The following is a 17,832-nucleotide window of genomic DNA, read 5'->3' as shown; positions in this document are numbered from 1 at the left end:
ATTGTGTTCATTTGAATCTTCTCTTTTATTCTTTAATAATCTAGCTATTAGTCTTGCTTTTCTTTCATCTCTGCCTTGGAGAATTTGATGATTATTTGCCTTGGGGATGAGCTTCTCATGAAGCTGCTTTTTGGTAGAGCAGCTGTGTTGTGTTGGCAATCTATTCAGCTCCCGATTAGTTTGAACTCTCTAAAGCCCACAGGCTGGACTGGCTGAGATGCCCAGACAGTCAACATGGCAACCTGCCCCACCTCACAGGCACTCTGTCCAAGAGAAATTAGAACTCTCTTGGCCATAGAACATAGGCAGGGGTGGCTGGAGGTTCTAACTGGGAGGGACCTCCTCATGAGGAGCAGTGGATTTGGGTCCCACTTAAAGCAGCAGTCTGGCCACGCCTTTGACAAAACAGCCATGTCGTACCGATGAACCATCTCTGCCCTTGTTGGCTTGGACTCTCTACCTGGAATTGCTGAATTACTCAAACAACCAAGGTGGTGGTCTTCCCCTCCCCCAGGCACTCTGCCCTTGTCCCATGGAGAGATCAGAGCTAGAATAGGTGCAGGTGGGTGTGGCTGCAGGTCCCGACTGGGAGACCTCCCCAGTGAGGAGGAATGAATCTGGGTCCTGCTTAAAGAAGCAGTCTGGACACATTCTGACAAAGCAGCTGTGCTATGCTGCGGGGACCATTCCTCATCTAGACTGGACTCTCCAAAGCCTACAGGCTTGAATGTCTGAATTGACCAAAGAGTAGAGATGGTGACCTGCTCCTCCCCAGGGACTCTGTCCCGTCTCAGGCAGGCTCCACCCTGTTGGCAGTGGCTGGCTGGAATTCCAAGCTAGCGGGTCTTATCTTGTGTGGTGCCGTAGAAGTGGGGTCTGAAGACCAAGGCTGCTCAGCTCCCTGGATTCAGCCTCCTTCCTAGGGGTATGTGTGGAACTCCCCCCTTGCCTGAGTTGCATACACTTTGTTGGGGATTGCAGGGCCAGATAATGTCAAGCTCCCTGTTCTCTGTGCATGCCTGAGCAGTTGCTCTGCCAAAACTCCACACAGCTCTGTGTATTGGGTCCAAGACCCCGGTGGCATGGGCTCACTAGCAGATCTCCTGGTCCCCAGGTTGCAGAGATCTGTGGGAGAAACGTGGTTTCCCAGGGTTGCAAATTCACTCACTGCTTACCTTGACTGGAACTGGGGGTTCCCTTGTCTCTGTGTTGCTCCCAGATGGGCCGTCAACCTGCCTTGCTTTTCTTCATTCTCTGTGGGTCAACTTGTTTCCCTGATCAGTCCCAATGCAACTACCTAGACATTTCAGTTGAAGGTGCTGTGTTCACTCACCCTTTTCATTCCTCTTTATAAGTGCCACAGACCACAGGTGCTTCTAATTGGCTATCTTGGCCAGGAAACGGAGATTTTCAAAGTCTATGTGAAAACCATTCCAACAGATACTTCACCTTTTCTTATTTTATAACTAAATAATCTTAATAGCATAGTGAAGCAGAGGAATGTTATGGATATTAAGAAATCATATTCTCTACATTTATATGTGAGTGTGTATGTATTTACTAAACTCAGAAATGTGGTTCAGAGATTTTAACATGGATTTTCAGCAAAGCAAACAGCAATAAACTTACTTTTACTAGAAAGCACGAGATCAGGCCATGTTTTCAAACACTTTTTCATCAGAAACAGAGATTTATAGTGAATTCAGTTGGTCTACACCCAAAGTACCATATTGCTGCCTTTTCTTAGCAAGATTATGCTGCACTGGAATTCTGGAAGGGGTCTGCTGGGAACATGAACCCAGAACTAGGTATTCAGTTACTCCCAGGCACAAGCGTTGGTTGGCTGATTCTTTCCTTTCACGTCTGCATAACTCTTTTCTCACTAACATCTCTGAGCCTGGCTCTGCTGAAGGCAGGCTCCTCCCTGAAGCTCTCTCATTGGTTTCTGCTATGCAGTATCAAGATGGTTCTTTCAATTTCTCTAAACTGTCTCTTCTGTCTTGTCCTCAGCTTTACTTTTTTTTTTTTTTTTTTTTTTGAGATAGAATGTCACCCTGTCGCCCAGGCTGGAGTGCAGTGAGGCGATCTCGGCTCACTGCAAGCTCCGCCTCCTGGGTCCTGCCTCAGCCTCCCAAGTAGCTGGGACCACAGGCACCTGCCACTACGCCCGGCTAATTTTTTTGTATTTTTTTTAGTAGAGATGGGTTTCACTATGTTAACCAGGATGGTCTTGATCTCCTGACCTCATGATCTCTCTGCCTTAGCCTCCCAAAGTGCTGGGATTACAGGCCTGAGCCACTGCACCCTGCTTTCCCTTTCTTTCATGGTTTGTCTGCTGATCCATGATGCCATCTGTTTTACAACAGCAGATTTCTTTCCTAAGCTCCAGATACGTATAACTAATTGTTCATAGCTGAGGGTACCACACTTAGAAGGTAAGACATGGAGATGAAGAGATGCCAAGAGGGACCTGGTGGTCTGCAGTGTATCAGTGCTCTACTCCTGCTCTGTGTCCAGTTCATCTTCCCAATGCTGCCCCTACAGACCAGCAGTAGCCCTAACCCCATTGTTCGGTCCTGGACTTGAGGCCCACAGAGGCAATGCCTCCACAGGGGTAAGCTATTTCCATAAAGGCAGGTCTTCCACAGACTTTTCCAGAAACTCTCCCTTTATGACCCCACTCTCACAGTTTCTTAAAATTTCTAGCACACTCTGGTCCATATGCACTAGTACTTCCACCTGACTTGGTGCCTCCCTCTCTCATCTTGCCAGCCCTGCATCTAGACCTTTGCTTACTTCTGCCAGATTTGAGTAAGCTCTAATTCCTCTATGAAGTGGTTTTTTCCTGCAATGTTTTTAGTGACTCTCTTTTCCTGACCAAACCCCAAAGGACACATTGATTCCAACCTGTTTCTGCTCCAGTGTTCCTGATCTCAGGAAACAGCAATATTCTCTTCCCAGTTAATGCTGACACCCTCTTTACCTCCCCTCACATTCTATCAGACACAAAACCTCCCTTCATGCTCTCTCTCAGTCTCGCTTTGCCTCTTCCTCCTCATTTTCACCCCATTAATTCAAACCCTCATCATCTCTTACCTCAAGTCATGTATCTGCTTATCACTCTTAAGAGGATATTGTCTATTTCTCTCATACTTCTTCATCCTAAAGTCGAGGAAGTATGATCAGTCACATCTTACATTCCAATGCCATTTTTACATAAAACCTTGTTTTCAGTTACTCAGCAATTTATCTCCATCTCTCCTGTTTCTGAACAAACAAATGGTCAGCACGTTCATCCAGTGAAGAGTTTGTCACCTGGTTTAGAGGCTCCTCTCTCTATGCATGTCCTGACATCATTATGGATGACTTTGATGTTCACCTAGATAACACATGCAGAAGCCTGACTCTTCAGTTCCTTGAAGCCTCAATTTCAATGACCTCCCTTCCATCTCCTCTCTCCATCCCTCTTCAGTCACACACCCCCTTGACCACAGTCTGAACCTCTTCATCACATCAACTCAATCTTAAAATCTTTAAATACGATGCCTCAGTCTTCTAACTCCATCACTCAATTCCTAAGGTTTTAGGAGTTCCTTGAATTCAATTTGCCAATCATTTTTAAAACTCTTAATGTTCTCCCTTTCTCTTAAGCCCTTTCTGCTTTCACTTATGTCCCCGTCAAGTGGTACCACCACTTCCACCACCATCTTACAGTGCCCCCAACTCCCTCAAGCCTTAAGTCTACAACCCTTGTCTCCACATGGACACCTGCCAATGGGCTGTGGAGTGCTGTTACAGAAAATCACACAACCACTCAGATTGAGGTTCCCAAACTCAAAGTTTTCAAAATTGAAGACACTGGCTTCTCCTTCCATGATGCCCTACTCCACTCCATCTCCCTTTCTCCATGGCAGCACCTCTACCTTTCTCCACTAAGAAATCTCCACTTCAATGCTGACTTTGTCACTATTCACCTACTCCTCACAGACATTCAGAAACAAAGCATTTAAGCTCCCTGCCAACCCCCAATGAACCTTAACAAGAACTGAACTGGGCACTGAGAATAAAAGGAAGTAAAACAGGGCCTTGGGAGTATGAAAGGAGATGGGGTCTTGCAGTGAAATAGGCAGGGGATCTGTCTCTGTGCTACTGTTTGCCTTGCTAAAGCTTCTTATCAGCTTTGAACTGGAGAATGATCAGAGATAATGCTTACTTCTTAGGGCACTTGAATGCAAGAAATTAGACAACATAGGGAACTGCTTATCACCACAGATAATTATTAAATATTTTTACCTTTTCTTTGCTCTACAGGAACCAACAAGTCAATGTGGAAGATAGAACTAATCAATCAACCACCTACAATGTGAGAAGGGCATCAAAGAGGCATGAACATAAAGCAATGGGAACTCGGAGAAGGGCGCAATTCACTCTACCCAGGGCAGTCACGTGAGTGCACCACTGGTGGATGTTTGCTTATGTATTTTAACTTTTACATCCCCAAACGATTATACATATGCACGGTTGATTTGTTTGGGTTTCAGAGAGAATTTGGGGAGGGAGAAGAAAAGGCTGCAGTTCCAAGATTTTTAGGAAGTTTTTCTATGATTCAGTGAGTCTCAGCATATTTTCCTAGTACAAATATAACACAATTATGGTAGTTTATTATTAGGGGAAGAGCTCTCCTGACGTAACTGTTAGTCCCTCTCAGCTCCTGAGAGCTACCCTGCAGGAAGCCCATTCCTGCTGATAATTCGTGAGGAAAAAATGCATTTAACTGGCAGCCTCATTTATGAAGGGTTCTTTCTGTCTGACAGAGGACAGTATGACTATACTTTATTAAACATTTTGAAAAGCATAACCAGTGCTTTTTTTTTTTTTTTTCTCTGAGACAGTCTCACTCTGTCACCCAGGCTGGAGTGCAGTGCTGCGATCTCAGCTCACTGCAACCTCCACTTCCTGGGTTCAAGCAATTCTCCTGCCTCAGCTGCCTGAGTAGCTGAGACTACAAGCACGTGCCGCCAAGCCTGGCCAATTTGTTGCATCTTTAGTAGAGATGGGGTTTTACCGTGTTAGTTAGGATGGTCTCGATCTCCACACCTCATGATCTGCCTGCCTCAGCCTCCCAAAGCGCTGGGATTACAGGCGTGAACCACCGTGCCTGGCCGACCAGTGCTTTTAAAATGATTGTGCAAACCTTCTGTCTATTTGCCTGACTTCTGGCAGCCTTCAGTGTGCTTAGACCTGCCCAATTAACTCCTAGGATGGCTATTGCACCTCTCCCTTGGACAAGCTCTGTGTTGAGCACAGATGGTGACCAAAAACTCTTTCCATCCCCAAGGACTACATAGTCATTGTCCAGTGTGGCAAATTTCAAACGTTTTTCGCAGATTTCAAACATCTTACCTGGGACCTCAGTAAAACTCATGAAAATCTGTAAAATAAGACAAAGAACACTGGTTCTGATTGAAGAAAGGAATTAAGACCTGGAGCTACCTTCTTAAGGGCAAAGTTTAAAGGAAACAAGGCTGGTGAGTGAGGGTGAAGATGTTACTTGAAGTCTGGAAAAAAATTTGAAAAGCTCTCAGCATGGCAGCCAGATCGTTCTATTGACATGAAATAGTCAAGTCACTCTCAGTCTCATCCCCCTACACCCCTTTCTCCAGATATTATCTCTTCTGTTCCAGCACACCTCCAGAAAAGGGAGGCAGCTCTACCACGTGAAAGCTGTCCATTCAGTTTACTTTCACTCTGAAAGTTTCACAGTCTACTCTACTTTCACTTTATTTTCCAGTCTCTCTCTATACATGTATACCCTCAGGATTCAAAACTTTCCTCCACAGAGACGTACTCATTCCACATTGTTACAATGGTTCTGTCTGGGACTCTGAGGACTTCAGTTCTTCTCTTGTTACATCAATTTGCGCTGCATCTGCTACCTTGGAATTGCCCTGAGTTGTTGATGTGTATGTGTAATCTAATTCCCATTAAGTTGCAAGCTCCTTGAGGAAGTCTTCCATGTGCCCTACCTTCCTTTATTTTCTTACACATAAACTCAAAGATGTAGTGACTGACCATCTACCTACTGGTATCATCATATCCAGGATGGTATCCAATATGTCTGTCTCCCATTGAATATTCCCCGGTACATCCCTCTTTTGGAACAAAAGTGCATTTAGTTGGCATGGGGGTGGTGACCCATGCCTGTAATCCCAGCTACTCAGGACGCTAAATGGGAAGGATCACTTGAGCCTAGGAGGCCAGGAACCCTGATCATGACACTGCACTCCAGCCTGGGTAACAGAATGAGACCCTGTCTTTAAAAATAACAAAAAGGTACATTTTATTTTGTCTTCCTCAGTTTTTCAAGGGCAGTGACTTGTTAGCCATCCTCTATCCCCACAATACTAGTTAGCCAACTGTTTTCCCAGTTCATCACACAATACCTGGCACAGATCAATAAATAGTGGTGACACCAAGACATCCAAGAACTCTCTAATCTTCTACACTGGTTTCTATTGAAATGCCTGTTGTCATAGACTTAATTGTGTCTTCAGATACAGCAGGTCTGTTATTTCTGAGTTTCACCTGGGGCAAGAGAATCTTTAGCAAGTTTAAAAGCACCTATATCTGGAATCACCCCTCCCTGCAGATGAACATCACAGACTCTCCCATTAAAGGTCTTGCCTTCCTTGACAGCTTCATCATTCCATCTATGGTGACTAACTCATGCAAGTTTGATACAGATTTTCCTGGTTTTAAAACTAGGCATATTACATTCCAGAAGCCCAGACCTCTAACTTATCTTCAATAGTTGCAGGCTGGGAAGATGGTTTATAGCTGTCTCTCTTCCTTTCTCTCACCTCACAGTCACTCCATTCTTCTACCTCACCATCCCAGCCAACAAGCACGTGCTTCCTGGTCTTAATCATTGGGAAAAGCTAATGATATCTGCAACATCTACTTTCTGCCCTGCAAAGATTTCTGAGGCAAAGAAACACAAATGCTGATTAACCACTGATAACCAAGAAACGAGGTGAAACTACAGGGAGAAAAAGAGTCTAACCAATTAGCTTGCCATTTATGTAAATTGTTTAGCACAAGGCACGATACATAACAAACAGGAACAATTATTATTATTCCTGTGTACCAGATGCAGTCAAAGAAAAATAACACATGGCCTCACCTCACACTCTAGTGAGAAAGACAGACAAGAAAAGAGTATGTATGTTTTAAGTTAGACCTGATTCAAGGTATTAAAACTTTATCTGATCTGATATGTATAAGATGGACAAAATTTGGGGGGAGTCAAGAAAAATTAGCAGAAGAGGGAAAAAGATCTGCAGGGTATGGAGGAGGGCATTTTTAACAATCTAGGAAGCAAGCATAGAATACATGTTTATTATCCAGTCTTTGCTTGTTCAGATTTTGTAGTTTCTTCTCCAGGATAGCTCCTGCTTACATCATTTCTTATGGACTTCTAAATCTTGCTTTGTGGCTAAAATGAAATTCTGCTGCCTGTCTGGAAATTAAATAAGAGGTTATTTTTCTAGATGCTTATTTTATTGATCTCAGAATGTGTTTTAGAGTTTGGGGACCTCTTATCACCTATAGCTAGTAGGAACAAGGTTTTAAAAGTAGCTTATTCTCTTGCACTTTTCTAATTAGGTCAATAAACAAATATACTAGACAAATGCTATCTTTGCAAACTTTTGCTAGCTGTGCATCTAAAGATTGCCCCAGAGACCCTGACTTTACTTAGATTCAGTAGGGGGTCTAGACACTTTCATTTTCTTTAGAATTTTTCGATGTCCCACTTCAGACATGAATTTCGGAAACTGTGGCTAACACATGACTCCAAAATGAAGCGTATAAAAATATAGATCTATTGTTTATCATTTGTATAATGTCCACACTAAAGCTCTGCTTGCTGCTCTGCTTTGCAAACATTCACTTCCCAAATTTAGGGAATTTAGTTCTATCACAACATATTGATAAGTGTAAAAATTGTCAATAGCTCAGATGTATAATTGTAGATGGGCAGTTCAATAAATTATGGGCATCTATAGAATACTGCACTGTGCTATTCAACATAGAAGCCTACAAATATATATTTTGACACAGAAATATCAATTGGCAGGACAATATGCACATTAAATTATAATCCTATTTTTGAGTACAGTAAGATTAGAATTAAAGATGGACTGTTAACACTCTCAGCATTGTTTATATCTAACTAATGGGAATATAAATCCTTTATTCACATCTGGATACTCTATTTTGTACATTGAATGTGAGTTCCTGGTATATTAATAGCCAACATAATTAAAACTAAATAAAATAATACAAATTTAAAGATAGAAATTATATTTTCTGTTGTAAAAAGAATTGCTACTGACTCTAAGTACCCAGCAGACCAGGGAAGTAAGTCAACATAACAGGAAGTGCTCAAATTAGAGCACATCAGACTCAGTGGGACCCTGGAGACCCAACTCTGTTCCTTCATTTAGTGGTACAGGAGCTAAAACTCTAGAAGCCAAATGTCTGTTCTAAACCCTACCATTCATCAGTGTAGTAACTAGAGTTCTAACTTATGCTTGAATAGCTTTCACGTGCATTACAGTCTTAGATGTGCTCACCTAAATTCATCAACTTCATGCCTTACAAACAGCTAAACACTTTGAAGAATATCGAATAATTTCTAAATGCAGTCTAGTAAGGGCAGAAGTTTGTAAGAAATTTTTGGTATAAGCTAGGCTTGGCTTGATTGGTTCACAAGTCTGGGGTTTGGCTGAGATGATTAGGATGGCTAGATTCTTTCCCTGCACAGTCCCTCATCCTCCAACCAGATAATCCAGGCCTGTTCACTTGGCTCTAAGAACAGCAAGTGGAAACTGCAAGATTCCTTGAGAACTGAGCATGGAACTGGCACACCACCATTTCAACAATATTCTGTTAGTCAAAGCAAATCACAAGTCCAGCCTAGCTTCAAGGGACAGGAAAATAGACTCTGCCTGTTAATAGAAGAAGCTGCAAAGAATTGTGGCCATATTTGAGATCTGCTTGTTTTATATAAGGAAAGCAATCAGTACCTATAAGAGCAACCTACTATGTCCCTGTGCTTTTCAGGGCACCCAGAGTCTAAAGATGAGCCTGAACATAAGGATGAATAATTAAACAACTTATGAATTGAGTACTAGAGATGGGATTTGGACTTACTTAGAACAAGGCCAGAGCTGAGGCTCTTAGCTGTGATTCTTCACCACACAACTCAAAGAGCAGTTCTTCCCGGTTGTCCTTCGTATACCCAGACCGAATGTATCAAAGTGCCTTCCTTTGAGCCCCCACAGCAACACATGGGTCATCTGTGACGGTCCTTATGTTACTCTACTACATAGCAAAGTCATGGTTCTAGTTTGATCCCTTTTTCTAATTTTAGCTACATGAGGGCAGGCACGGCAACTTGTCAATCACTGCATCTCCTGAAGCATCAAGCAAGGCGAGCACACTGGAATACATACGCTGTACTTTAAGACATTTGCACTGATGTTTATAACTGAGTTTGGTCTGTAGTTTTCATTCTATTAGGCCATCTTCAGCGGACTTTTTAAACAATGTATATCTGCTTTATAAAAATAATTTGGAAACTTTCCTTAATTTTTTATGCCATGATATTTAAATAACTTAAATACCATTGGAATTTTTTTTTTCCCTTAAAAATCTGAAACAATCCATATCTTTATAGGAGGGTAACCTTTGACAGCTTTCTCTGTCTATACTAATGAACTTGTTCAGATTTTCTGCTCCTACAGGGGTTAGCTTCAGTAATTCCCCTAAACAATCACTTCTTTCCTTCAGGTGCTCAAATGTATTATATAAATCTGAGTAAATAGTCTCCAATGAGTCTTTTAATTTAATTTTCCTGTATTTGTGTTGATTTCCCCATTATTATTCCTAATTCAAAGTATTTATACATTTTCTCTTATTTTTATCTCAAAGTTAATTAGCTAATGGTTCTCAACTTTATTACTTTTCCAAAAGAACCAAATCTTGCACTTATGTGTTAGCTTTGCCATATTTCTATGCTTTAATGCAATTTTCCATTTAAAAAACATTTAATTCTAAAATATAACACTCATACATAAAGGTGAAAGGGGCATGGAATATAAACATACTTAATGAATTATTATGTACTTAAAACTTACATAACCACTGCTCAAGTCCTCAGATAGACCATTTGCAGTAACCCAGAGCCCCTACATACGATCCTTTCCAATTTTAACATTATTCCTCTCCCTTAGAGCTAAACATACTGACTTTTGTAATGGTCACTCTTTGCTTTTCTTTATAATTTTAGCACCTATGTAGGCAACCTAGACATTATAATTTGACTTGGCCTGTTTTTTGAATTGTATGTAGATGGAATTACATACTGTGTATGCTTAGATAATTTTGGGTAGCTGCATAAAACTGAAGACTGTTAATTTTGCTGCCAAATAATTTCCCATTGTATGAATGCACTGTTGCTTATTCACTTTTTCTTTTAATATGATTGATAATCTTTCCAATATTTTACTATTACAAACAATGTCGTGAAGTGTACCCCGATGTATACTCGCACATCTTTCTCCAGGCAAAGGTCCTTAACCCCTGGATCCATGGAAAGAATTCCCAGAGTCCATGAATGTGAATGGGGGAAAAAAAAAAAAAAACACCTAAATCTTTATTTTCATTACCTTCTAACTGAAATGCAGCATTTCTTTTCTTTACAAATGCAGACAAGAGAGAAACACAATACCTGTGCCTGTAACCTTGTCATAAGTAGCTTTGTATTTTTTGTCACCGATAAAAACAGCAAATATTTTATATCTCATTATAGCTGTAAATATCTAGAAATATCATTTGTGCTTATTACTATTTTGAAATTATGATAGTTATTAGACCCACTACTTGCTGCTGTTATTTAATATGTCGATAAAAATGAATAATTTTTACTATAGCACAAATTTATTGTTTTAATATTTGATAGCCACATTCTGATGGAGTTGTTTCTCCTCACTAATTGTATGTATTTTACATATTTTTTAAAAGCTTAAGTTCTTATGAGAAGAGATTCTTTGGCTTCGCATGACTGCCAAAGATACATGACACAAAAAAGTTTGATATTTCAGGGCATATAACTAGAAGGGGATTAAAATCTGTGAGTCAGTCAGGGATGAATCAGGCTACACCACAGTAACAAACAGCTCCCAAATCTCAATGGTTCAAAATGGCAAATATTTATTTCTCACATATTCTACGTCTCCCTATGTCTACCTTGGGTGCATTGGGGGAATCAGGGAACTCACTCAGTGAGTTAGGGTGCTAGAATTTCCATCATCTGAAAAATAACTGGCAGCTGTGCTGGGGAAAATAGAAGATGGCAAATCATGCACTGGACCTAAAGGTATCCATGCAGAAATGAGTGATATATTTTGCTTTTGCTCACATTTCACTGGACCCAGCAAATTACATGGTCATACCTAAGTTAAAGGGGGTAGAAACAAGAATTCCATCAAGTGTCCCAAAAAAGGAAAACTAAAAATATTGATAAATAACATTATTGACTATGAGAATACACATATTTTCAATTTTATTACATAATAAAGAAGGCAACCAATTTGCATTCCTATCTGTACTATATGGAAATCCACCTCATTCTATATATCCTCAACAAGACTTGGTATTGTGAAGTTTTTTCTCATTTTAGTTATTCAAGTTGTTTTAAATTTTTTTTCCAGACTACTCCTGAGGTAGACCTTTTAAAATATGAATATTAGTCATTTGGATGTCCTGTTTTTTAAAGTGTCTTTTCAGATCATTTGATCATTTTTAAATTAAATTGTCTGTCTCTTTCTCATTTATTATTTTCTCAGATCTATTTAACTTACATTTTATCTTTTCCTGTTCACTCGGCCTCTGTTCTTCATATCTTTTGTCCTGAGCCTTTTGTTTTTGAGCAATCACTTCATTAATGTTTTTTTAACCCATGGAGATTATGTTTTAAATATAATGTATGTGCAACATGGAGATGACATGTTAATGACAATTTGACTTTCTCCATTGTAATGGAAATATTTCCATTTGCAATTTTTTCCTGATTCCTTCAATCATCTGCTGTTGTCATTGTTGTTGATTGCATTGGCTATATTTTGTGAAAGACCTGTTTTTGATCCTTTTTGTTTATTGCTCACATTTGAATAAGATCCATTCTTCCTGGATCAGCTGGAAGCAGGCAGTTCACTGCAAAGACTTTCAGGTATTCTCGTGAGACAGAGTTTTATATATGTTATAATATATTTTCAGCCTTAATATCTTCCCAACAACCAAGATGGCCCCTATTTCCTACTCACATTGTGAGTGTCTCTTTTTAAAACTGCCTTATTAACAGACTATTTTCTACATAAATTCTCTATTATTTCAGACTCTGTATCGTTGGAATTCCAGGAAGCTCTTGCTGCCAGGTCCTGCACCCAGGACCTCCCATTCCAAGCAAGAACTGTTAGTGTTTTACTCGGAGTCATGAGACATACTGAGGGAAGTGCTTTCATTTGGCTTTTTCTGAGTGCTGTCTTTTCATCTCTTTTATATTGTACTGTAATTGTTTTGTCTATTTGTGGTGTGAGTTTTCCGATGTATCTTAGTTTCACTAAATATTAAGGCTGTCTTTCCAGGTCTTGTTGTCTCAGTTTTTAAAACTACAAAATCCAGAAAGAGAAAGTACCAACTTCACACCAACATTTTCAAACAAGAAGCCCATCAAAGGTTAAACAAGAGTCATGTGTTCAAGTTTGCATTTTAAGAGCATTCATAAAGAAGCACATTAAGAATATGGTCAAAGTAATGGACCATTAGGAGTCTGTGTCAGTAATCCTGTTAATCACTTACAGAGCAGGAGAGTGACGAAGAGCACTATTTGGATTTAAGAATCAATACAAATTGAGAGACAGTATAATGTGGAAACTAAAGATTGGGAGAAAAGATATTCTCATGCTTCTAGAATATTTAAAGAATTGGGGTTTTTTCCCTTGTATGGTATTTAGATCAGAATGCAGAGCATATTTCCCTGTATCATGTCCTCTAAAACGTCAACGTATTTATTGATAAGAAGATTTCATGCTAGCCAGGGTGTGAGATATTTTAACAAAGACAATAATGTGTCCTATTATCATGATGCTGAAAGCGATATTACCTCTCCAATAGAAATAGTCCCTTCAGTGGACTATCTTCATTAAAATTCCTGAAAGATCATTAACTCTCCATCCATCTTTGATAAATTCCAACCTGTGACAGTCTAACTACTTTATATGATTGGCAAGTCAATCTCATCTCCATGTTGCACATACATTACATTTAAAACATAAAGCTTTATTCCATTCCATAAAGATGTATAGATTGATGACTGTGTAGATACACTAACTGAGAATGGATCAAAGGGCTCTATAAATGAAAAGTGTCGACAACGGTAATTTTAAAATTTAGTATAATACCAATTTTGAGAAAGGTGTAATAGGAATAAGATATACACACATCCCTGAAACAACTAAAAATTAAGAATAAACAGACAAAATAAATAAAACAATAGCTTCTAAAACACTTTTCAGGCAACATGAAACTGATTCTTGAAAGATGAGAAACAAACTAGTAGAGACCAACCATTGCCCCAGTTTACCACCTTGAGAAAGTTTCCTGTCCATGGAAGAGGAGAATCCAGGTGAGCCCAGCAGGCTCCCTGAGGTGAGGAGGTGGACCTGATGTTCTGGGATACTAAGGCTGCTAGAGTTTGTAGGATAGGGTCCTGGAAAGAGAGCTTCTCAGAAAGAACTAAGAAATCTTCAGAGAACCCCTGCCACCTATTCAGCAGAGATCCTCTGAGGAAACTACCAGAGGCTGGGAGAGAACTATCAGATGACAAGATCCAGGTTGCTATCCAAGACAGAGAAAAGTCTGCCACCACCCAGAATGGAAAAGCTCATAATTTACAGAGAACTGGGTAGAGTCCTCAGAAGGTACTTGCTGCGGTGGTAGGGAATAATTAGTCCTAGACTAAACGCAGCTTTATCCCATCTAACAAATCATAAAAACAAGACACAAAAGAATCAAACTGTTTCTAAGTAAGATAACTGTGTTCCAGTACAAAGCTTAAGAATATTTATAGAAATACAAAAATTTCCAGCACCGATGAGGTAAAATTCAGAATGACTTGCATCTATTCTGAGATTCTAAGACTAAGAAGCATGCCAAAAAATAAGAAAACATCACTCATAATGAGGAGAAAAAATCAATCACACCTGAACTAGAACTGACAAAGATATTGGAAACAGCAGACAATAACATTAAAACATTTATTATAACTGAATACCAGATGTTCAAAAAGGAAAGAAAATACAGGAAAGATACAAAAATATTCAACTCAGACTTACAGAGATGAAACTAGAGATGAAAAGTATGATGACTGGGATGAAAAATACGTTACATTACATTTAATGGCAGATTAGATGTTACAGGAGAAAAAAGATTAATGAATTCCAAGAGATAACAATAGAAATCCAAAAGTAAACAGAAAAATAAAATATAAAAAATACCTCAGTAACTTCTATAGCCACTTCAAGTATTATTTTTATATATATTATGTATTAATAATATTTATAATTTAATATATAATTTATAACTTAATTATAATATAAATAATTAAATAACATATATGATATATATTATATAAAATAATTATATGGAACATATATATGTTTATATATATGATTATATACAATATGATATATTAATATTATATACATGGAAGGGGAAAACAAAAAATTGAAGAAATAGTAATTGATTTTTCCAAACATGATGAAAACTATTAAATCACAGATTCAAGAAGATCAATGAAAATTCCAAGCACAAGAAACATGAAAAAAACTGCACCAAAACATATTATAATTAAATTGATCAAAACCAGTGATAAGAAAAAAAATCTTTAAAAAAGCCAGAACAAAAAGACACATTATACAAAGAGAACAAAGGTAAGAATGCAGTGGATTTCTTGTTAGAAACTGGTAAGAAGACTAATAGCTCTCTGTATTAGTCCCTTCTCACATTGCTATAAAGAACTACCTGAGACTGGGTAATTTATAAAGAAAAGAAATTGGCTCACCATTCAGCAGTCTATACAGAAAGCACGGCTGAGGAGGCCTCAGGAAACTTACAATCATGGCAGAAGGTGAAGGGGAAGCAGGCATGTCTTACCCGGCTGAATCAGGAGGAAGAGAGAGAGTGGGGAGTTGCCAGGTGCTTTTAAACAACCAGATCTTGCGAGAACTCACTCACTGTCAGGTGAACAGCAAGAAGGAAGTCTGCCCTCAGGATCCAATCACCTCCCACCAGGCCCCTCCTCCAAAATTGGGATTACAATTGGACATGTGATTTGGGCGGGGAAACAAATCCAAACCACATCATTCTCCAAAGATTTTCATGCCCTTTTTTTCTGAACCTATTAATATATTACCTTATAGTTATAAGAGACCTTGCAGATGTGAGTAAGGTTAAAACCTTGTGATGAGGAGCATAGCCTGGCTTATCCAGGTGAGCCCAATATAATCACAAGTCCTTAAAAGTGGCTTATCCAGGTGAGCACAATATAACCACAAGTCCTTAAAAGCAGACAATCTTTGCTGACTGTAATCAGAGTGTGAAGCAAGAAGGACTTTACTCGCCATTGCTGACTTTGAAGATGGGGGGAAGGAGGCCACAAACCAAGGAATGCTGTGCCTTCTAGAAGCTCAGAGAACAGCCATCAGTTTACAGCTGGCAATAAAACAGCAACATTGATCCTACTCCCAAGGAAGCTGAATTCTAAAAACAACCCAACTGGGCAGGAAACTCTCTACTGTAGCCTCCAGAAGGTAAACCAACCTGCTGATTTTAGCCCACTGAGACCCATACTATACTTACAACTCACAGAAGTGTGAAATAATGAATTTCTCTTGTTTTAAACCCTGAGTTTGCAATAATTTGTTACGGCAGCAATTAAGAACTGATGCAGAAACAATGCAAGTGATAAGACAAGGGAAAATTACCTTTAAAGTAATTAAAAAGGGAAAATTTTCAATGTAGAATTCAGTACCCAAACAAAATTTCAGTTGCATTTTTGTTTAAGAAACTGAAAAATGTATTCTAAAATTTATTTGGAAATTAAAAATAATCTAGGGTAGGCAAAGCATTTTGAAAAAGATATGACAATATGACAAAGATAACCCAAATACTTGATTTCAAGAATAATTATAAAACAGTTATCAAAACAACATGGCACAGACATACATGTAGAGAAATTGATCAATGACATAAAATAGAAAGTCCAAAAATAGATCCACACATACCCAGACCACTAATTTTTGACAAAGCTACAATGGCAATTTAGTGAAAAGAAAAAAAGATAATTTTGTTAATAAATGATGCTGGAACAATTGGACATTCACATGCAAAAAGAAAGAAAACAAAGGAAAACGAAACTCAGCACATACTTCGCATCATACACAAAGGTTAACCCAAAATACATGATAGACTTAAAATTTAAGAGCTAAAACTCTAACAATCTAGAGGAAAACATTGCACAAAATCTTTGCATCCTTAAGCAAAGACATCTTAGACATGACACCAAACACAATCAGTAAAAGAAAAAAAACCGATTAATTGAACTTCATCAAAATTACAAACTTTTGTCGCTTTAATTACACTGCTAGGGGAAGAAAAGCCAACCTACAGAAGATTAGAGAAAAATATTTTCAAAACATACATCTAATTTAAAACACTTGTATCCAAAAGATATCAAGTACTCTATAAATTCAATGAGAAAACATACAACCCAATAAAGAGCTGAGAAAATATTAACAGAGACCTCACCAAAGAAAACATACAGATGGCCAACAGGCACAAGAAATAATTCACAACAGCATAAAGTGTCAGTAGGGGAATGCAAATTAAAACCACAATAGTGATACAGCATATCAGCATATACTATTAAAATGGCTAAATTCTCTTTTAACTGACAGTACTAATTGCTGGTGAGAACATGGAGCATCAGGATGCTTGTTGCAAGCAGCACACTCAGTAGTAAAACACTGAAAATTTTCTACCTGAGATTGGGAACAAGGTAAACATGTGTTCACATTATGACTTCTATTCAAAATGCTGGAAGCGCCAGCATTGTATAACACAAGAAAAAAAGCATAAAAATTACAAAATAAGAGATAAATTATTATTATTCACAGACATAATAACCTATTAAAATAGCTAAAAAAAAAAAACTCTACAAACAATCTATTATAATTGCTGGATAGAAGTCACTGTAAAAAAAATAAAGTGTATTACTATACACCAATAACAAATTTTAAATTTTAAAACTGATACCATTTAAAATAGTCCCAAAACTATCAAATATAATTTAGTAAAAGATTTGAAAGATCTCTACATTAAGACTATGAAATATTACTGACAGAACTTAAAGACCAAAGAAAATGGAGTGATATGCTATATTTATGGATTGAAAGGCTCAGTGTTACAAAATTTCAAATATTCCCTAAATTGATTTAAAATGAAAATGCAGTCCCAATCAAATATTAAGCTTTTTTGCACTAATTTTCACAGCTTCTAAAGTGGAAATGGAAATGCAAAACTCTAAATATATCCAATATTGACTATATCCAATAATATTAAAGAAAAAGATATCATGACAAGCCATAGTAATTAGAACAGTATGATATTGACCCAAGGATAGAAAATTTGACAAATAGAAGTAAAATC

The sequence above is a fragment of the Macaca nemestrina genome, chromosome 2 (assembly GCF_043159975.1).
Source record: "Macaca nemestrina isolate mMacNem1 chromosome 2, mMacNem.hap1, whole genome shotgun sequence".
Lineage (NCBI taxonomy): Eukaryota > Metazoa > Chordata > Mammalia > Primates > Cercopithecidae > Macaca > Macaca nemestrina.
This window is presented reverse-complemented; position numbering follows the sequence as displayed.